Source organism: Castor canadensis, chromosome 13 (genome assembly GCF_047511655.1).
Source record: "Castor canadensis chromosome 13, mCasCan1.hap1v2, whole genome shotgun sequence".
NCBI classification, from domain to species: domain Eukaryota; kingdom Metazoa; phylum Chordata; class Mammalia; order Rodentia; family Castoridae; genus Castor; species Castor canadensis.
Window position 1 is genome coordinate 56,482,068 of NC_133398.1, and position 22,247 is coordinate 56,504,314.

Here is a 22,247-nt window from a genome sequence, read left to right on the forward strand (position 1 = left end):
TGAGCATGAAGGTCTGAGGACGTGGGGAGCTCGGAGGCAGGGAAGATGCATGTCCCAGCTCTGGCAGAGAGCCGGTTCACCCTTTCTCCCTTTGTTCTGTCTGTACCTTCAGTAGATTGGTGGGAACCTTGTACCTTGAGAGGGCTGATCTTCCTGACTCAGTGCCCTGATTCTGATGCTAATCTCTTCTGGAAACACCTTCACAGACACACCCAGAAATAATGTTCAAAATTAACCCTCACTCCTAGTCCATGGATTTTTCATTTATTTATCCATCGAACTTTACTTAATCCATGCTATGTACTACACACCATGACTAGCAGTGGGGTACAAAGGTAAACATGACCTCAGCCCTCAAGGAGCTCACACAGAACTTTGATTACTGCAATGATAAAGTAAATCAGAACCAAACAGGTCAGGCAAGTGGATGTGGAAGAAAAGGCTTCCTGTAGAAAGACAGGGCTGGTGTACATCTCCACATGAATGGTACAGAACTATTGTGAAATGAATACATCTAAATTGAACTCATTGTCTTCCTTCCTCACTCCGAGCCAGGATGGGAACTCCACAGATGACAGTGGTCCTGGGATGGGTGGAGGGGTGTTTTCCTGTGACAATGTAGGGAGGCAGAGAAGTAAACTGTTAAGTGAAGTGAAGTTTGCAGCTGTAAAAACAGGATTGAGCACTGAGGCAGAAAAGCTTAGGCAATGACAAACTCAGGAAACAAGGATCAGGTTGGTAGGTAAGTTTGAACCTAAGATAGTCTGAGAAATAAACACTAGGTTGAGGAACATAGATCAGAAGCAAGTTATTAGGCTGATAGAGAGTTTGCCTAGCATGCATGAGGCCCTGAGTTCAATCCCCAGCACTGAAAACAAATAAAAAAAGGACACTGGAGTAAGTTATTAATGGTCAGTGGGAATGGCAGTTTTCCCTCTAGTAGTGGTAAATTATATTGCTGGATATTTCATAGTGGTGTAAAAGGGTACCTCCACATTCTTACTTGTGGTAATGAAAACAAGCTTTCTGGATTGTGATTCATCTATAAAACAAAAAGTTTGTTTGAGTTGAGAATTATTTTTTAATTACATAATATATACATCCTGAAACATCATGTGCTACTCCATGAGTATGTACAATTTTTAATTTTTATGTGTCAGATAAATTTGTAAAAAGACAAATGGATTTTTGTATTTTATCTAATTTAAAACCTTTAAGTGGGGCTGGTGGAGTGGCTCAAGTGTTAGAGTGTCTGCCTAGCATGCATGAAGCCCTGAGTTCAAACCCCAGTACTGTCAAAAAAATAAATCAGTTAAACTTTTAAGTATATATTGATATCTCAAAGTGTTACTATGGTTTGAATGGGGACTCACCCTTGCTAAGCAAGTGCTTTACCACTTGAGCCACAACCTTGGCTTGCTTTAGTTTGTTTTTCAGATAGTGTTGCTTTTGCCTGGGGCCAGCCTCAGAATATGGTCTTTCTTACAGACTGAGTCATCTAAGAAGACACTGCTAGTCCAAAGATCCCAAGTTCTTATGTCACCTGAACAGAGAACTAGACAGAGACACAAATTGTAAAATAGTACCAAAACTTTATTGAAAGAGAAATGAAGAACAAGTAAGAGGAAGCACCACAAAAGAAAAGGTGGCGGGTTCTGCCAGATGGCATGGGAACATTAATCTCTTTGTTTAAAGACCACTTTATAAATTGTAAGGTGGGAAAAATCTGAGCAGTCCTTAGGGAGGGGCTAGAGTGGCTGGCAGGTTTAATTAACACAGCTTTATCATATAACATGGGGTATTCTGCACATGTGCTTATGCTAATTTCCAGGCCTTTAATTGTATATATGCATTGTGACCAATATTCACAAGGTCTTATGTAGAGGACTTTTGCCTAAGAGGTCAAATTGGGGGCAGACCTCCCTTTTACCAGGCAGGCCCTGCTCAGAGGTGCCCCTTTGTATGCTATCTTGCAAGGACATTTATGACTGCTAGGGTATTTACAACTTTGAGGGAATTTATTGCTCTAGAGATGGTTCAAGGTGGTACTGGGGGAGTACTAAAAAAAAAAGTCTAGTATGGAGGTATCTGTTTGCCTAAAAGAAGGGAATCCATGGCAGGTTATTTTTCCCTGTTGTTAGCCTGCCTCATTCCTATTTCCCAAATAGCTGGGATTACAGGCATGAGCCACCATACCAGGTTTGTTCTTTTGTGACAGGGTCTCACTAATGGCTTTTTTTTTTTTTTAACCTCAAGCTGACCTCAAACTTCAATCCTCCTCTCTCCATCTCCCAAGTAGCTGGGAAAGCAGGGTTGAGCCATGGTGACCTTTAAAACTTTTGATGAAGGTCCAAAATCTTCTCTTTGAGTTTAGGTCTACTCTTCCCATTCTCATTCTTGCTTGAACCACTGTGCAATCTCCATCATCACAGAAAGTTCCATTGGACAGTGTTAACAGTTGTATAAACACCAACATGCCAGGCTAATGCCCCATGATTATTTTTCCAGCCTGACATCTGTCACTCCTTCATGCTCACCCTTGGCTGCAGTCATGTGAGTTGTACCACTTGCAGACCTACATAAAATAGCATGTCATAGGTCAATTCATTCATTGAACTTCCCATTGTGTATATAGGTAAATCGATTATTTGCAACCCTAAAAATACATTGTGTTATCTACAGAACTTATGCATTTTCAACACCTTCTCTCCACTTCAGACCATAGTAAATAGAATCTCTGGCAGGAAACTAGTATCAGTATTTTCAGAGTTCCCCAGATAATTCTTTGTGTGGCTAGGCATTGGGCAAAGTGTTGACTTACTTCTATGACAGAGGAAAGCTGGGCATGGTGGCACACGTCATCAATCCCAGGTTGATTCTGCTGGTTTGCCATCACTCCTCTAAGAACTGCTGCTATGTAAAATGATATAATTGAGTTGAAGAATAACCAACATTTGTTTCAATTCTTTCATCTTTGCTATGGAATACAGGTAGGTATTTATATGAGTCAGGGTATTGCAGAGAAATAAAACCAATAGGATGTATATAAATTAAATATACATATATATGATGAGATGTATTATAGCAATTGATTTATGCATATAAATCAGGATGAAGTCTTGTGATATACTGGCAGAGAACCTGAACAAAACAAAACAAACCACCCAAGCAGTCATAGTCTCTTTTAAGCGAGTGATTGGGAAGACTTTCACTGCTTCATCACAAACTCACTTGTGGCCACATTAGCCTGCTTGTCCTTATCTTTAAATCCTTCTATCACATTTTGCATGGCTCTAACTCCAGTTTCTTTCAAATGACTTATAGTCTTCCTGAAGACAGAACTAGAGGAAGGTCTGCTGGATTTCTTCCCTCCCCTTTTTTGCTTCTTGGGTTCTCATTAGTGTTGAAAAGTCTTGAGGCAGGGATCAAGGTTCCCTCTTTCATTGCTACCATACCTAGTCCAGACAGTGCTGCTTTGAAAGTGCTTATAACAGGGCTGTGTTTACTCAGTTCTAACACACTGCTGTGCAATTTATGATAAGCAGAGAGCTCTTTGGTCACAGAAGGTGACTAAATCTGAGTCAGCAGCCAAACTCCTACTCTCACATGGTAATGGTTGTATGTTTCCTTATTCCAAATCCTATACACAAAGCTGTTTGGAAATCTTAAAACAATACAGTGAGTAAGTAAATGACAAATGGGTGTGAGTTGTGCATGCGTATAGCATTCTGTGTTTCTTGATTATAATTTTGCAAATATCTTGGTATCTTGTGAGCATGTTATCAAAAGATGCTTACAATGCGCAATTGAAACTATTCTAATCATATGTTAATTCCAAACCAGAAGTGAGAGTGACACTAAACATAAATAATATTCAGAGATTTTTTTTTCTTCTACAGCCAGGTTGGTTTATTTGTGATATTTTACAGGAATGGTGTTTGTGTTTGTGATGAACAAACGCAATGTGTCCCCTGTTATGCTACCCTTGGCCAGTTTTCACCACCTCTAGTGCAGGCAATCTCTGCTTTTGCACATAAAATTGTCTTGGAAATGTTTTTATAAGTTGAGTATCTGCAAGTCAAGGAACTGACGTACATGTTACAAAGAGCATTTCATTTCTAGAGAGCTAAAGAAATGAAGGAACTACATTTTGGCAATTCCTTTGTTCCTTGAAAATAGGTAACTGAGTGTGAGAGAGTCAGAGGTTCAAGCTCTTGGGTGAGGGGAGGGATGGCAGGAAGATGAAAGGGTGGTGTTTGGCTCAGTCAAGTAAGGTTGGATGGGATCTCCAGAGCATGGCGGGGGCTCGGGGGAGGTGGGGTAGAAGCTACAGGGCTCCAGACACAAGAACATAGGCATGGTAAGACATGGAGGAGGGATGTCTGTACTGACAAGAATGGGCCATCATTACTGAAGACATGCACTTTACCTCACACCTTGCCTGACACTGACACTTCACTGTGACAGTAGCTTATAGGTGATGTCATCTTGTGGTAGCTTAAAATTATCATTGGCCAAGTAAAGTAGAAAGATCAAAATCTGCAGTATAAGTGTACGACGTGTATTGAAGTGTAAGGCTTGCTCAAGTTGAGTTCCTTCTGATAACTGAACATCACTGTTGCCACATGTGAAGGAGCAAATAGACATATTCCATGATTTATAACATTCAGTTTGTATAGATTCCTGGGTTAAATTGCACAGGGAAGCTTCTAGAAAAATGGCAAACCAAAGACAAACATATCTTAGGACTTGAAGTCATTCAAGGGGAAGACATACGTCATGTGACACATAACCATGTTCAGGTCAACAACGACTGCATATATGATGATTGTTCCTTAAGATTCGACCATCTAGAGGTGTTGCAGCTGTCTTAGTTTATGGAAGCACACTATGATATTCCTGAAATGAGGAAATCCTTTAACAACACATTTCTTACGACGTACCTCTATGGTTAAGGATTGCATGACTGTATTGTCCTGGTGGTCAGTTATAAGTGTGCTTTACTTAAGCAATGGATACCTTCCAAGTTCAATATTGAATTTTTACAGTTGAGTCATATGTTAAAAACATTAAGCAGGTTTTTTTAAGTTAAATGAATAATATTATTCAATAAATCATTTTTAGTGAATGTTTGCATTATATGAATTTTCATTCATCTTAAATTTTTTAAACTTTTTCTTTGTGGCGCTGGAGTTGAACACAGGGGTTCATACTTGCAAAGCAGGTGCATTGCCACTTGAGTCCCACCTCCATCCCTGTCTTAAATTTTAAAATATCGAGTGTAGCAACCAACTCCAAGATGACTCAACAATCCTTACCTTAGACAGTCCCCACCCACACTGGATCAGGGCTGGTCCCATGTGACTGATAGAATTAGGTAGGGATGATGGTGTGTAACTTCTGAGGAAAGGCATTGTAGTGTCTGCCTTAATCTCTTGGATCATTTGCTCAGCAGAAAGCCAGCCACCATGCAATGAGGACACTCAAGGATCCCTGGGGAGAGATCACTGGGGAGAGGAGCAGAGGCTCATGCATCCCAGTGAAGCCTCAGGGATGGCAGCTCAAGCTGTCACCTGGTTACAACCTCACAGGAGACTAAATCAGCACTGCCCAGTCAGTTACTTCTGAACTCCTGACTTAGAAATTGTGTGAGAAAACACAATTGCTGTTGTTTTAAGCATCTAAGTATTGAGGTAATTTATTAATCAACAATAAATAATTAACACATTAAGTTTCTGAAAGTAGCAGATATCCATAATATTTACTCAGACTGTGAGAAAATTTTATCTTATCCTATCTTTTTTACTTATTTATTCATTTATTTTGCAGTGCTGTTCCATCCCGGGAACTCATACATGTTAGGCAAGTGTTCTACCACTGAGCTTTGTTCAGGCCAAAGCTTTTTATTTTTGTGACTTGAATTGATTAAGCCACTTGGACTTAGGAGTTTATAGTTTTTAGCTAATTTGGAAAACTATTGGCTATTTCTTCAAGCACTTTTTCTGTTTTCTCCTCTCTTTTTTGGTAAATCTGATCGCACATATGTTAGGAGTTTGAATTGTCCTCTGTCTCACTGATGCTGTGTTTTATAATTTTTCTTTTCATTTTGTGTTTATTCTATTTTGGATCATTTCTATTACTGTACCTTCAAATTTATTATATATTATCCTGTAGAGAGTTCAATATGCTGCTACCACCTTTTGGATATTTTTCAACTCAAACAATGTTTTTTCATCTTCAGAAACTCAAAAATGTCTACTGTCCTGTATCTACTTATGTTGGTGTTTTACTCTACCTTCTTTTTTTAGTAAACGAAACATCAGGGCTGAGAGTAAGACTCATATGGTAGAGGGTTTGGCTAGCTTGTGCAAGACCCTGGATTCAATCTTCAGTGTAGCAAGGCTAAAAAAAAAGAGTGAAAAAGAGGAGCAAATGAAACGTTACAGCAGTTTTTTTGGTGGTACTGGTGTTTGAGCTCAGGACCTCTTGAGCCCGCTCACCTTGGCCCATCCTCTTTTGACTTAGTTATTTTTCACATAGAATCTTGCGTTTTATCTGAGCCTCCTGAGCAGCAGGGATTAGTGTTTGCCACCACAGTGGACTTGTTCTTTGAGATAGGGTCTCACTAACTTTGTTGCCTGGACTAGCCTCCAACCACAATCTTCCTATTTCTTCCTCCAAAGTAGCTGAGATTATAGGGGTGAACTATTGCACCCACCTTTAACTTTTTTTAATGCATGTGTTTGTGGTGCTGGGGATCAAACCCAAACCCTCCTACATGCTAAGCATGTGCTCTATCATGGGGCTACTCCTGTAATGTGGCAGGAAGGCTGGGAGGGGAACAGAGATTAATGAGTGCTACAGTGAAACAAAGGAAAACCGGAGTTGAGGAATGTTACCTGAAGACCAGAAAAGGGTCACCTCCACCCAGAGGTTAAAGTACTCAATGAAATGACATGTGATTATGTATGGGACAAAATGCACTCCCCCCCTCACTTCTGTAACCTGCTCTAAATGGTATATAAGGAAAGCCCCCTTTGTTCTTGGAGCTCAGCCTTTGCACATGAGTCCGCTGAGTTGCTGCCGGCTTGGTTAATACACTTGCTTCCTGTGAGCTTTGGTGCCCTCTCAGCCTCTATCTGAGCCCTCCTGCAACAGTAACAATGCAATGGCTTTCTTCCTGGTGAGTTTGAAACCAATGAGTGCAGCCAGAAGATAAAGAATGGAGAGAGATGCATGTGTTACCTGCAGTGAGTAGGGAGGGCACTGGGGTTACAGCAAAGCAATGCCCTTCCCAAACACAGGAAGCTTGGAGATCTTATTTGGAACCGAAACATGTTTATACAGGAAAGCACGAATAGACAGGCACATTTCTGAGCATGTGCAAATTAAGGTCATCATTCAAAAAGGAAATACGGCAGAAACACCTGTATTTTGAGCATGCCCACTTCAAATTCACAGAACACACGAGCAAAAGGGAAATGGTAGACGTGAATGCTTTGGGCGTGGTAAGTTCAATAGCCTAACGAGCCAAGTTTATTCTAGGTTTCTGTAAAAAGAGTCAGAGTCCCTTGGCAACCATCATCGTTACTCTCTTTCTTCATCTATGCTTCCAGCCAGTTTTCCTTTGGGTAATTTTTCAGATAAGCATTTTTGCCTGGTTGTCCATGGACAGTGTTCCTCCTACTTATACATCATGTAAGCTGGGGCCACAGGTGCAGGCCACCACGACTGACGTATTTGGTGACGTGGAGTATTCTTAACATTTTTTGCCCAGGCTGGCCTGAAACCTCAATCCTCCTAATCTCATCCTCCTGAGTAGCTGTGGTTACAGGTGTGCACCACCAAGCCCCATATGAATCCACATCTTTTTTGTGCAAGTAAACAACCACCATCTCCCCAGCACAAACCATGAGGCACAGACCTCCATGACAACGTGGACTTCAGCACCAACAGATTCCTTTGTATACATGAATGTTCATGTACTCAGATTACAGCATGACCTATCTAGGTCTTTGTCTTTGGATATACATTTTAAAATTATCATATATTAATCATACCAAATAATGGGTTTCATGGTGACTTTTTTTGGCAGTACTGCATTTTGAACTCAGGACCTTGTGCTTGCAAGGCAAGTACTCTACCACTTGAGCCACACCCTCAGCCCTTTTTGTTTAAGTTATTTTTTCAGGTAGAATCTTGAGCTTTTTGCCTGGACTGGCAAAAATCCCATAGAGCTGAGATTACAGGTGTGTGCCACCATGCTATTTGTTGAGATGGAGTATTGATAACTTTTTTGCGCCGGCTGACTTGAGCCCTATCTTCACCTTCTGAGTAACTGGAATTATAGGCACAAGCCACTGCACCCAGCCATTTTTACGCTTTTTTCTTTGTTGCTCTTTATGTTAAATGTTAAATGTTAAAGAAAACTTTAAATAAATTAAATTGTAGAATTTGTGTGAGCAAAGAATGATTCATGACTCAGACATCATTCACAACTGAGAGAGGTTCAGAAAGCATCACCCAGCAATGAGGGCAAGCAGTACTTATAGACAGAAAAGGAAGTGACATACAAAAACAGCTAGGTTATGGCTTGGCATTTACCCTAGATGGGTATGGCCTCATCAGTTGGCTGCTTGTTCTTGACTGAGCTCAGCTGTTGTTGTTGGCTGAAACTCAGCTACTTGTTACAAGAAAACTTACGTTGCAATTTGTTTACCTGGAAGTTATGTTTGGCTGTGTAAGAGGCAGCCTCCATACAAATTCAACTTAACATTAAGCATCTCCTCTAGGAAGTCTCCCCCCAACTAAAACAAACCCATATTCTCCTCAAGCATCTTTGGTCCATTAACACTACTGTGCTAGTGGGTGTTATGGCTTGAATCTGAAATGCCCCTGAAGGTTCATGTGTGGAAGGTTTGGTCTGTAATGCACAATATTCAATGATTGGATCCTGAGGACTTTGACCTCATCAGTGGATCAGTCCATGGATGGGTTCATAGTTTGATAACAATTAGGAGATGATGAAAATTTATGAGGTGGGACAGAGTTGAAGAGCATGGGTCCTCGGGCTTATGCCTTGAGGGCTATACCTTCCTCCAGCTCTTTCCTTGCTCATTATCTGTTCTTGGCCCCATGATGAGCAGCTGTATCTCACCACATGCTTTGTCTCTCTATAATGGTTCTGACTCAATCAGACCAGAAACAACAGAGGCGAGTGACCATGGACTGACATTTCTGAAACTGTGGGCCAAATTAAATAGTTCCTTTAAGTTGTTTATCTCAGGTATTTTGTTATGGTGACAAAAAGCACCTCAATGACTTCCTTGTCCTTCACTTGCTAAGGCTTCTGTGGTTCTGTGAATTGCAGGGAGTTACAATATGGCCTAAGGAGGGAAGGGGAAAGGCAACTTGTAATCAGGATGTATTTACATGGAAAGATTTTTGAAAAATTGCCCAAAGAGATGTCTGAAGAAAGGGACCCAAATTTCTGAGTCTCTAGTAACTTGTAGTGATTTATTTTTTCATTCCAAATATGCATTTGTATCCTCAGCTCCTTTTTTGCTTAAAGAGGGCCTCCAAATCTTTCTTATTTTTTATTATTATTTTTATTTTTGGCAGTACTATGGTTTGAACTCAGGGCCTTGTGCTTGCTAGGCAGGCGCTCTAACACTTGGGCCAAATTGCTAGTAATTTTCAAATCTTTAAAAAGTTTTAGGTTCACAACTATGAAGCTTCCATATATGCGCCATTTTATTCATCATCACCAGTGAGCAAATTGTACATCCAGAGCCCAGCATTTCAACCATCTTTACATCTGCAGGTCCCACAGGGTACCTTGCTCATGGTATTGAATGAATGAATGAAGGAGGAAGAGTAAATTATGATTTAAGAAGAATCTAGTGTTTAGGAGAAACAGTGTACAGTTGTGGGTACTGAGAATGATGACATGGTGTTGGAAGACATGAACAGCCTTGTGGTAGGAAGTTGATCAAAAGAAGAAAAATCTCCCGGGTTTTCAGTTTTGTCTGGGAAAGTCAGGCCTAGTAGATATGGTAGCTTTTATGTTTTGATAGTCTAATACATCCAGAAGCCTAAAAAAATCAGTATGTACCTTACCTCTGTTGGCTACAAAATGCTGTACTAGTAATTCATATGAAAGGGGATTATAGCACTATAAAATTTTGTGTTCTTCCATTCAAGATTAAAGATCTTCGATTTAAGACTTTTGTGTGATAATAAGGTTGAGTATGTAGGGTAATTTGTTGTTAGAATTCTTGCCTAGCACGTTTAAGGAGATGGGTTTGATCTCAGCACCAAAAAAACAAGAGTATTATGTGGTAGGAGCCTAGTTCAAGGTTTCTATTTTAAGAAAGAAGGATGAAAATCAGGTGGTTTTAGTTCTATATTTTACTGCAGGAGTCTGAAAAATGGTATCTGTGTATTCATTTTATAGGATACAAAAAAAGCAAATATTTTATATTTTATATCACTGTATCTTGTTTTATTTTCTTTAGAAAATCCTCCAGATTGAATTTCTGTAGTAGAGTATCATGTCTCTAATTTAGTTTTTTTCTTTGTTTGTTTAAAACAACAACAACAAAACCCCATATTCATTTTCTCATGGTTTCTTTAGTTCTGAGTCTGCGGGTAGGTGGTCTGGCTCACAGATGGTTCTTTCGTGAAGTCTTCAGCAGGAGCTCTAGTCATCCGCAGGCAACTGGGGCTGACCACCTGTGGCCAAGCTCACTGAGGTGGCAGGTTTCAGTTTTCACTAGCTGTTGGCTGGAAACCTCAGGTTATCACTATGTTGGTCTTTCCATAGACCACCTGAATGAATTCTCAACATGGTAGATGGTTTCCTTGAGAGCAAATAATCCAACAGAAAGCGAGGGAGAAAGGGACAGCAATCAAGACAAAAGCTACATTATTTTCTATAATCTGATACCAGAAATGACATACCATCATTGACATACCATCATTTCTGTCCTATTTTCTTTATTTTTGCTTTCTATTTGTGGTGTTGGGGGTCAAACCCATGTTCCCATACCATATATTTGGAAAGAGCTGGGCCACTGAGCCATGTTCCTAGCCCTATTTTAATTCATAGGTAAAATTCTCATGTATTTATTATTATGTATGGTAGACAACATGAAATTTTGAAGTATGTGTTATAATAACTAAGCATAGCTAATTAACAGATGTATTAATTCACATAGTTATCATTTTGTGGTGAGAACACTTAACATCCACCCACTCAGCATTTTTTTTTTTTTCAGTACTGAGATTAAACCCAAGGCCTTGTGCTTGCTAAGCAAACACTGTACCACTAGAACCATGTACCCAGCCCTAAGTGGGATTTTTTTTTTTTCGTGGGACTGGGGTTTGAACTCAGGGTTTCACGCTTACAAAGCAGGCATTCAACTGATTGAGCCACACCTCCAGTCCCAGTCAGCATTTTTGAAGAATACATGTTGTTATCAACTGTAGTCACCGTGTTGTACACTGCATGTCTTAAACACATTCCTCCTGTCTAAATGAAATTCCAACCTCTCTCTTCAACTGCCCTTGCTCCTGGTAATCAATGTTTTATGAGTTCAACTCTAGATTTATGAGTTCAACTTTTTTAGATTCTACATAGAAGTGTTGTCAGGAACAGGTGTCTTTCTGTGCCTAGCTTATTTCACTTAATATAATGTTCTCCAAATTCTCTCATGTACACACAAATGATAGGAGTTCTTTGTAAGACATATTTTTATTAGAGTATGTTTACAAAGTAAGGGGTTGGGGGGTGAGGGGGAAGAGAAAGAGGTGGAGGAAAGGCTGGGGAGAGAAATGACCCAAACAATGTATGCACATATGAATAAATGAATAAAAAAAAAGTAAGTGGTTTCATTGTCATATTCTGATACATGCATATAATGTTCTGTGATCATACTCACCCCCTCTATTACTCAGTTTTCTCCCCTTCCCCTTACTGCACCCCCTTTAATTTTCTTGCAAAAATTTCTAAGTGGGTTTTATTATGACCTCATCAAACATGCATAAAGTGTACCTTGATCACATTCTCTCATTCTCCTCCATTTTCTCTCTCCCACCTCCCACTGGTTCTCCCTCCAGTAGCACTCTTTCTTGTTCATTTCCTTTTCTGTTAGATCTAGATTTTATATATGAGAGAAAATATGTGGTATTTTTTTGAGTCTGGCTTATTTTGCTTAACATAATAATCTCCAGTTTTATCCATTTTCCCACTAATAACATAATTTCATTCTTCTTTTTTGCAAGGGATACGTCTGACTTCCTTATATATTTATTCCTGACTTTTATTTTTATAAATTTTTTTGTTAGGATATATTTGTTATACAGAGGGGATCATACTGACAATTCTAATTAGGCTTATTTTGTAAATTAGTTATATCACCCCCAATTTCATTCTTCTTTATGGCTGAATAGTAGGCCATGGTGCAAATAAGTCACATTTTCTCTGTCCAATCATATAATAATGGACATTTAGGCTGATTTCAGAACTTGAATATTGTGAATAGTGCTACAATAAATGTGTATGAACAGGTATTTCTTTACATGCTGATTTATGTTCTTCCGGGTGTGTGCCCAAGAGTGGTAGAGCAGGATCATTCAGTAAGTTCTAGTTTTAGGTTTCTGAGGAACACCCATACTGATTTCCATGGTGGCTGCTCTATAATTTACATTCCCACCAACAGTGTATAATTGTACTCCCTCTCTATCCTCAACAGCATCTCTTGTTTTCTTGATAATAGCCATTCTGACTGGGATAAAATGGAATTTCAATATTTTTATTTGCATTTCCTTTACGGCTAAGGATGTTGAAAAGTTCATGTTTTTATTGCTGATTTGAACTTCTTTTCAGAAATGTCTGTTCAGTTCATTTGCCACTTCTTAATTGAATTCTTTGCTCTTTTGGTTTTTAGTTTTTTGAGCTCTTGTATATCCTAGATATCCATTGTTTGATGAATAGCTGGCAAAGATTTTTTCCCATTTTGTAGGCTGTTTCTTTACTCTGGTATTTGTTTTCTTTGACATGCAGAGGCTTCTAGTCTGCTGCAATCTCATTTGTCAATTCTTGCTCTTATTTCCTGAGCTACTGGAGTTCTATTCAGAATGTCATTGCCTATGCCTATATCTTGAAATGTTTTCCCTATGTTTTTCTCTAGTAGCTTCAAAGTTTAAGGTTGTATATTATAATCCAATTCTTTTTGTAATACTTGGGCTTGAACTCAGGGCCTACACCTTGAACCACTCCTCCAGTCCTTTTTTGTGATGGGTTTTTTTGAGGTAGGGTCTTGTGAACTCATGAACTATTTACCCAGACTGGCTTGGAACTGTGATCCTCCTGATCTCTGCCTCCTGAGTAGCTAGGATTACAGTTTGAGCCACCAGTGGCACCTGGCTGTAATCCATTTTAAGTTCATTTTTTGTACAGGGTGAGAGTAGGGATCTAGTTTCAGTATTCTGCATGTGGAGATTCAGTTTTTCCAACACAATTTATTGAGGATGCTGTCTTCTATCCAATGCACATTTTGGGTGCCTTTGTTGAGATTCAGAAGGCTAGAGTTGTGTGGGCTTATGTTATGGGTCTTCTATTCTATTCCATTGGTGTATGTGTCTGCTTTTCTGCCAAGGCTATGCTGTTTTTGTTAGTATGTCTCTGTAGTATAATTTGAAGTCAGGTGTTGTGATATCCCCAGAATTGCTATTTTCATCAGGATTGCTTTGCCTATTCTGGGTCTTTTATGTTTCCATATGAATTTTAGGATTGATTTTAAAATTTCTGTGTAGAATGTTATTAGAATTTTGATGGGGATTGCCTTAAATCTGTAGATGGCTTTTGGTAATATAGTCATTTTCACAATATTAATTCTGCCTATCCATGAACATGGGAGTTATTTCCATCTTCTAGTGTCTTCTTCAGTTTCTTTCTGCAGTATTATACATACATATATATATATATATATTATACATATATATATTATACATATATATGTATAATACTGCATATATGTATATATGTATATACATATATATATGTATAATACTGCAAAAAGAATATATATGATATATATATTGTAGAAGTATTTTACTTCTTAGTAAAGTTTATTCCTGGGTATTTTTTTGAGGTTATTATGCATGGGATTGTTTTCCCAATTGTTTTCTCAGCCTGTTTGTTATTGATATTTAGATACTGAGTTTTGTATGTTGATTTTGTATCCTGCTACTTTGCTGTAGCATTCTATTTATGTACTGTAGTACATTAATTGATTTGCGAATGTTAAACCACTTTTGCATGCCTGGAATGAAACCAACTTGGTCTTGATGTATGATCTTTTTAATGTGCTGTGGAATTCAGTTTGCAAGTATTTTATTGAGAATTTTTGTGTTTATATTAATCAAAGAAGTTGTTCTATAATTTTATTTGTTGCATCCTTGTTGAATTTTGTTATACAGGTAAGACTGGCTTCATAAAATGAGTTTAGTAGCTCTGCTTATTTTTCTTTCCTTTTGCTGTACTGGGGTTTACTTATTTCAGGTCTAGGTATACTTGGGCTGGAGACATCTTTACTAGAGGGGGGCATTGAGGAAACCTGTCCTTTCATGATGTTCTCAGAGCTTTCAGATACCACCCAGTAGTAAGTCACCCTGTGGGAGGGAGGGAGGTGGGAAAACAGCATAAATCACAGGACCTTAACTGAGAGCTCTCAGTCCTGCCTGGCAGCACCCACTTAGCAGGGAGACAGCTCAGCAGAGAGATTAAGCAGTCCTCTGGCCATGGACTTGGGTTTGAGCCTGTCAATCTTGGGGATGATACACAGATAACATTGGCTGTTTCTTGCCACAGAGGCTGGAGTTGACAACCCCACACCCTTTACTGCCAAGTCTCCCTGCTTCCCAGCCTATAATCCCAGTTTTTTGGGAGGCACAGATAGGAGGATCATAGTCAGGCTGCCCCTGGTAAAAGTGGGAGACCCTATCTGAAAAATAACTAAAGCAAAAAGGCCTGGAGGCATGACTCCTATGTAGAGAGCCTGCTTGCTAAGCATGAAGCTTTAAGTTCAAATTCCAATACTTCAAAAAAAAAAAAGAAAAAAGGAATCTTTTGCCCAGGATCTAGCAAATCACCCCTGTTCAGTTATAATCACTGCCTTCTGAATCATTGAGGAATCCTTTTCTCCATGTTTTTATTAGATTTTAATTTTGTCTCCCAAGTACTTAGTTATCAAAAGCCAAACACTGAAACTTTTGTCTCTGGGAGAAAGTGTAGAAAAAATGTGTTCAATGTACCTTATGCTAAAATGGAGAAAAGATTACATGTAACCAAAACCACTTCATAGTGAGGATGAAGTGGAGAAGACATTTAATGTGAAACCCAAAAAATTCTTTACATTAATTGAAAAATATCCTCATGGTGAGAAGTACTATACTAAATTTAAACTCATTATGTTATAAATTTCATGTAAGGTATTGCCAAATAAAGACCACATCACATGTGGAAAGGAAAGGTTTATTGGAACCAGACCGCAGGGCCATCCCTCTTTTTGGGTTTAGAGTGAGGTGGCTTGGCTGAATTGGGTAGTGGGCTTTATAGGAGGGGCCAAACCATGGGGGAGGGAGAGAGAGTCTCTGGTCTCTGATTATCTGCGATTACCAGATGGAACAGGTCAACATGCCTGGCTAGTTGAGTAACTGGAAGTTTCTGAGTTGTTTTGCAAGCTGAGAAACAATCAGGCAGGGAGAAACAAGCGGTCATAAATCAGGGGGTCTGATTTTGGTGCTAGCCTCGGGACCTTCCGTCTGCACCAAGAATGCCAGGGACCTAACATTCCAGCCTTTTGTTGGTATTATGGGCGTTGATAACACTGTATAGGCTTGCCTTCCACAGATCCAATATAGCCCCCTGGGAGCCTGCCAGTTTATATCTGCAGTAAGGTTGTCCATGCTGTTTTGAGATTAGAAAAGTTGGCCAGTGGGTGAGGCTCGTGTTCTGTATGGTTTGGAGTACCCCAACACTGAGTCTCTTGGGCTCTGTCATTGTAAAACTTCTGTCCTAGACAAGTGAGGTCCCCAACTAGGGTGGAGAATTGTTTTCCATGGCAGGAGATACAGTAATTCCTAATAATGGAAGTTTTAAGGAGCCAGATGCCTGTCCTGTGTCATGGAAGGCATTTTCATTGAAAGGCACTGGTGGGTCTAACTCCCTTGCCTCCCAGGACCAGTGGTCTCCCATGTTGGCTCCCCTGCACACATAGCACAAAGTGACATTTAGTGTCTGGGCTATAGATTCAGCCAGTGTGAGGAACAAGTTTTTAGTTGCAACAGAGATGGGGAATTTATCTGGCATTTCCTCATAAAAGGAGTGGAAGACCTGGTATGGGGAACTCTCATGGGTAACAGTTGTTAACTTAAGGTGTAACAGAGTCCCAGGGTCAAAGCCTTGGCCATCTATCCTTATGCTAATTATCTGTCCCTGTGTCCAGTCAGATGGCTTAAGTACAGTGACATTTCCAGGGTTACAGGTGCCTTGACTGCAGTTAGGGGTAGTAGTGACCTTTTGAAGGAGGGCTAAGTGTGTGCCCCATGCCATGTGGCCCATGAAACACAACTCCAATAAGGGCAAAAATGATAACCTTCATTATCACATGGCCAAGAGTTGTCTCCCCAGCACATATATTTTTCATTTGATGTATAGGTCCTTTCCCAACCCAGACCCTCACAGCCACAGCTTGTACCTCCACATAGCTTGTCTATGGTCGCTCAAACAACAACACTGGTTTTTCAGGATCCAACACCTGGGTGCGAGTAACAATGTTCCCAGAGAGGCGGCCACTCCTGAGTTCTAACCATTGCTCCACAGGGCGATAAGTGGGGTTGAAGCAGGTAAATTGATTATCATGGGAGCACACCTGATAGATGGTGTGATTGTGAGTGCATGACCCAATAACAGAGCCTGCACAGGAATATTAAGTGTGGAACAGTAAAATCTTAGTAACAATACTTCCTGCCTGCGCAATGTGCATGCATGGGTCACAGGAGGAGGATTTCTGGGCTGCAAAGGGAAAGCAGATCAAGAGCCAGATGAGGACTAAGAGCTTATGCAGGAGTGGAAGAGGGAGAGAGTTTGTGGGAGAGGCATAGCTATGTGGGGCCCCGTGGTACACAAGAGTACTCATCTTTTGGTGTAGTGGAAGAGTCTGAGGTTGGTGGGCAATGTTTTATTCTTGAAAGGTGCTGCCACTGGGGGTGGGGGGTGCTCATTGAGCTTGACAGTGGTGGGTGTTGTGAGGATGACCAGATGAGGGCCGGTCCACTGAGGTCCCAACAGAGGGTCGAAGATCCTTGAGGAGAACAAGATCCCCTGGTTTAATAGAAGTTGTTACAGGGCCCTCTGAGGGGTGGGCCAGGATCTGGTTTCCAGAGGAGGTTAAGGTAAGGTAGATAGGCAGTCAGAGGAGCAGAGTCTGTTGGAGGCAAGTTTTCTAAGAGAAATGGGTGGCCATACATTATTTAAGACCCAAATAGGAATATTAGGAGGAGCATAAACAGGTGTTTGCTAAAGGCTGTATATTTAGGGATCCAGATTCCAGATTTCCTGTAACTCCCAAGAAAGCTTTAAGCTGCTTTTATGGTATGGGAGAATGGGAAATGGAGGATTAGGTTGATTAACTCATGACTCAGGGAGTGAGTCTGTCCCTTTAAAACCACACCTAGGTAGGTGACCTGAAGGAGACATAATTGAGCCTTCTTCTTAGAGACTTTGTATCCCTGGAGGCCAGAAAGTTTTAAAAAGGACTTAGTTGTCAGCAGATAAGGGGCTCTGTGGCTCTGCATTGAAGAAGAGTGGCCTCTGGGTAGTGCCAATCTAATAAGTCTCTGGTTAGGGCCTGTCCACAAAGATGAGGGCTGTCTTTAAATTCTTGTGGCAAAACTGACCAGGTTAGTCGCTATGAAGCGTTTGTGGGACCTTTAAAGGCAAATAGAGGCTGACTGTCAGAATGCAGGTTAAATGTAATACTTTTGGATAAAAGAGAGCTTTAGCTCATTATTTTACATAAACTGACACTTTTAACTCTGCAAAAGTTTGTGCCATATTTAAATAAAGTATAGACACAGAACACAGTTATAATATGGTCATTTAAGAGACCTGAGCAGATATGTACATGAACTCTGATTTAGTAGTACTTAAAGCTTGACAAGATCAACAGAAAACACAAGTCCTATAACAGTTTTTTTGTAGATGTTACTCAGAGCAGAATAATATTAAGATAGCCTTATTATTTTATGGACATAATACAGAATTAGATTTTAGTTTGACATGACCTTAAAAATCTTTTAGGCAACTCTTAAATTATAGTCAACTTTAACTTTACCACACACTGAAGCTTTTATTATACACTTTTAAAACTTACTCAGACCTTTATACATCATACTAAATCCTTTCATGGTTTGTTCTTATTCCTCCTCTCCATATTTGAAACAATCTTTAGGACAAATCGTTCTTTAGAAAATCCTTTCTCATTCAAAAAACCATTCCTTTTTCCTTCAACTTCTCAAAAATACATTCAATACCTATCTATATCCTTTCCAGTTTTTTACTTTGTAACTTGTATTTTAAAATTAACTTTTATAAGAACTTTAAATTTAAATAAAACTGTCTTTCCTTTTTGGCTGGTGGATGAGACCGTCCACCCCCACCATGGAGATCTGTGAAGGATAAAGCTTACCTGAGAAGTCAGGTAGCACCAAGTAGGTGATTGAGGCCTACCTGCTACTTGGACGGTTACCCTGGGCTCCCCGAGGTGATCTTGAAGGGGGCCAAGGTCCCAGGTCCACTTCAGTCTTCTGCCGCCAGGCCCAAGAGGTCTGTGAGGACTTCACTCTGTTGAGAGTGGGAATGGGAGACTGACCTACCTTGCAGAGACAAAGAGGGGCAATCGTCCTTCCAGTGTCCATTCTGGCCACATTGTGGACAGGGTCCTGGTGGCGGGCGAGGTGAAGGGCAGTGTTTTGCCCAGTGTCCTGTCTGGTTGCACTTGAAGCAGGCCCTGGAGGTGTGCGTTGTTGTCTGGCCTGTCTCGAAGTTGGAGGAGGAGGCCTCAGGGCAGCCGCCAAGAGCTGGGCCTTTCACTGGTCTTAAACCTCATCTCAGTTATTAAATACCTTGAATGCCATTGTCACAAGATCTCCTTGGGGGGTTTGAGGACCACCCTCTGACTGCTTAAGTTTTTTTTGAATATCAGGGAAGGATTGGGAAATAAAATGAGAGCTGAGAATAATTGGGTTAGGTATTTAAATTCTTTAATATAGGAAGCTGAGTTATTAGAGAAGGAGCCAAGTAGCAGGTGGGGAGGAGAAGGGTGAGGGTGTAGCAGGGGCTGAGGACAAGGCTGGCGGTGTTGGTTCCTGAGGAGCCGATGGCTCAGGATCAATTGTGACCACTGCAGAAGGGGAATAGGGTGGCGGATGTTTGGGAGAGCCAGCAGGGGTGGAAGAAGGGTTTCTGAGTCATGGGCGTATAAGGTAGGAGAAGAGATTGATGTAGAGGACTGTCAGGAGGAGTTGGGAGGTTGGCAGACAGAGCCCATGAGGTCACAAGTATGAGAGTTCAGTGGGAGGGAGAGACACAGACTTTGAGAGGGGTTTGTTGTTGGCAAGGAGGATTTGAACAGTGTTACAAGATTGGAGCAGAGAGGGTTGAGAGCAGAGAGAAAGGAAAGCTTGGGTAAATGGAATTTTGGATCACTTGCCATTGCAATTGCAGAAAATTTTAAGACCTAGAAGTTCGTGAAAATCAGTCGCTTAGGTTTTATATTGTCTTAGAGACCAAGGGGGAGGATGCAGAGAAGGCATCCAGGTGGACACGTCTAATGTAGAGTGGGAGGTCCCCATAATGTAGAAGAAAAAAGGAGAGAGAGAGAAAGAGAGGCAGGTGCCTTGGTGATTCAGACCTAGGTCAAGATCTAGCCTCCCTTATGTGACTCAGGCAAGGGGAGCAGAATTGTCTGGTTGCCATTTGGTTAAAGTAAGCTGGAGGGGCTGTTGAGCGCTCACCTTGGGTGGAGGAAAGGAAAACAGAGAGGGAGAGTAGGAGAGAGGTAGTGAGAGTGGGAGTGTCACCTGGACAGGTTCCCAAGGGCAAGCGTCCCTGGCCTGGGTTGCCATCCAGCAGGAAATGTCCCAGCTGGTTAGCCAAGCGTCCCTGTGCTAAGTGGTGGGTGCACCGGCAGGCAGGAGAGGTGTACCTGGTGTAGTTACAACTTCAGGACAAGGCAGAGCAGGTAGCCCAGCAGGAGGGTGACACTTACCAAGCCTGAGGAGTAGGTCAGGTGGAGAGCAGTGGAAGAGAAAGGCTAATGATGGATGGGAAAGCTGGCAAAGCAGTAAGTTCTGAAATCCACAGTCTGGAAGCACATGGGGTCAATTCAGCAGTCTGGGTTCAGGAGAGGGCAGGACACGAAGGCTGAGGGAGCAGCCCCAGGCCAAAGTGCCCTGCTAATCCCTCCCACGTTTTGGCACTAGATGTAAGGTACTGCCAAATAAAGACCATGCCATGTATAGAAAGGAAAGGTTTATTGGAACCAGACCACAGGGCCATCCCTCTTTTTGGGTTTAGAGTGAGGTGGCTTGGCTGAATTGGGTAGTGGGCTTTATAGGAGGGGCCAAGCCATGGGGGAGGGAGAGAGAGTCTCTGGTCTCTGATTATCTGCGATTACCAGATGGAACAGGTCAACATGCCTGGCTAGTTGAGTAACTGGAAGTTTCTGAGTTGTTTTGCAAGCTGAGAAACAATCAGGCAGGGAGAAACAAGCGGTCATAAATCAGGGGGTCTGATTTTGGTGCTAGCCTCGGGATCTTCCACCTGCCCCAAGAATGCCAGGGACCTAACATTTAAAAAATTCTCTCATTAATGATACATAGTTTTCAGGAGGTAGTTTTTATACATCTGCTTAAAAAGATTAATTTTATGTACTTGATGTAGTTCCTGCTACTGTAAAAAGTATTTTTCAATTTAAAAAATTGAAATGCTCCTAGTGTTGGGTCTGATAACCTAAGGCATATGAGTATCCCATCCCCCATGGAGAGCCATATCATTCCTGCATCCTGAGGAGACGGAGGCCTGCGTTCCTGCGTCCTAAAGGAGAGATAGAGATCTGCCACAGGGCTGATGAGCAAAATGCTCTCAAGATTGTTCCCTTCCCCCAATAAAGGTGCAAACCAAACCAGTTCACCTGAGAAAGCCCTCGAATCCATGGCCAATGAGGAAAAGCCCACCTAACCCCGAGCTGGGACGTCCATAAAAGCCCCAGCCTTCACCTGAGTAGCGAGCCACTGGCTTCTGGGATCCACTACTCTTCTCTAGCTGTAGTCTTTCCTTTCTCTTTAATAAATTCTACTTTACATACTGGCATTGGCTCATCATTCAACTGCCTCATGAGCCAGTTCCCTGGCCTGTGAAGCAAGGACCCTCGACACCAGCATGTAACATTAGGATGATAAAAGGAAAAACACTGAAGAACATAAATTTGAGTTAATTGGAAGTTTACTTATTTCAGGTCTAAGTATACTTGGGCTAGAGACAAAAATTTATAAAGGAGACAGTATAAAAGTAAGATTGAAGAAAAATGGAATGTTTTTATTCTTTATTGTTTCATCAACTTCACTATTTATAATAAATAAATAAATATCTCCATTTCTTGTGTCTTAGTTGGCTTTGGAGTGGTAAGTAGCCTGTCAATTTGTAGTCTGGTTACTTAAGAAATATATGATATTACTTTCATTTTGTTTTAGGTGAAGTAAAGGAGTGAAAAAAAAATCATGGAGAAGAAAAGATTAATCCTCTCTTCTCTGTCCTGAGAAAAATGAGAATTTGTAGAGCCTGAAGTCAACACTCTTCCCACCAACTTCTGAGGGAGGCAGGGTCTTCTCCCAGACCACTGTGGATTTAGCACAGGATAGTACTGACGCAGCATTGCCCAGCAGAGCAACACAGAGGCCAAGAGCATTGGGCTGGGCTTCATTTTGTCTCAACTGTCTTGCAGGCTGACAAGGTTTTTAATATTAGTTAGCATTTCCCTGCTAACATCTGAAATCCCAGACTAAAAGGAGTTTATTAGACAGAGATTTCTTTCTCTTTGACATAAAGGAAAATCAGATGCAGGCAGCCATCGGGTGGTTACATGTGGATCGAGAGATCCAGGTCCTTTTGTTTTGGTAGA

General features: G+C 40.9%; 1 long non-coding RNA gene across 2 annotated transcripts; it reads right to left on the reverse strand.

Moving 5' to 3' along the window:
* Positions 1-1,620: 1,620 nt before the first annotated feature.
* Positions 1,621-20,464, reverse strand: LOC141415647 (uncharacterized). Of its 2 annotated transcripts, none has more exons than XR_012440631.1 (4): positions 20,337-20,464; positions 18,797-18,910; positions 2,822-2,910; positions 1,621-2,575 (listed from the first exon to the last, which is right to left on the reverse strand). It is a non-coding gene; the product is annotated as an uncharacterized lncRNA (long non-coding RNA). The 2 variants fall into 2 exon arrangements; XR_012440630.1 differs by having other exon boundaries at positions 2,822-2,913.
* Positions 20,465-22,247: the final 1,783 nt, after the last annotated feature.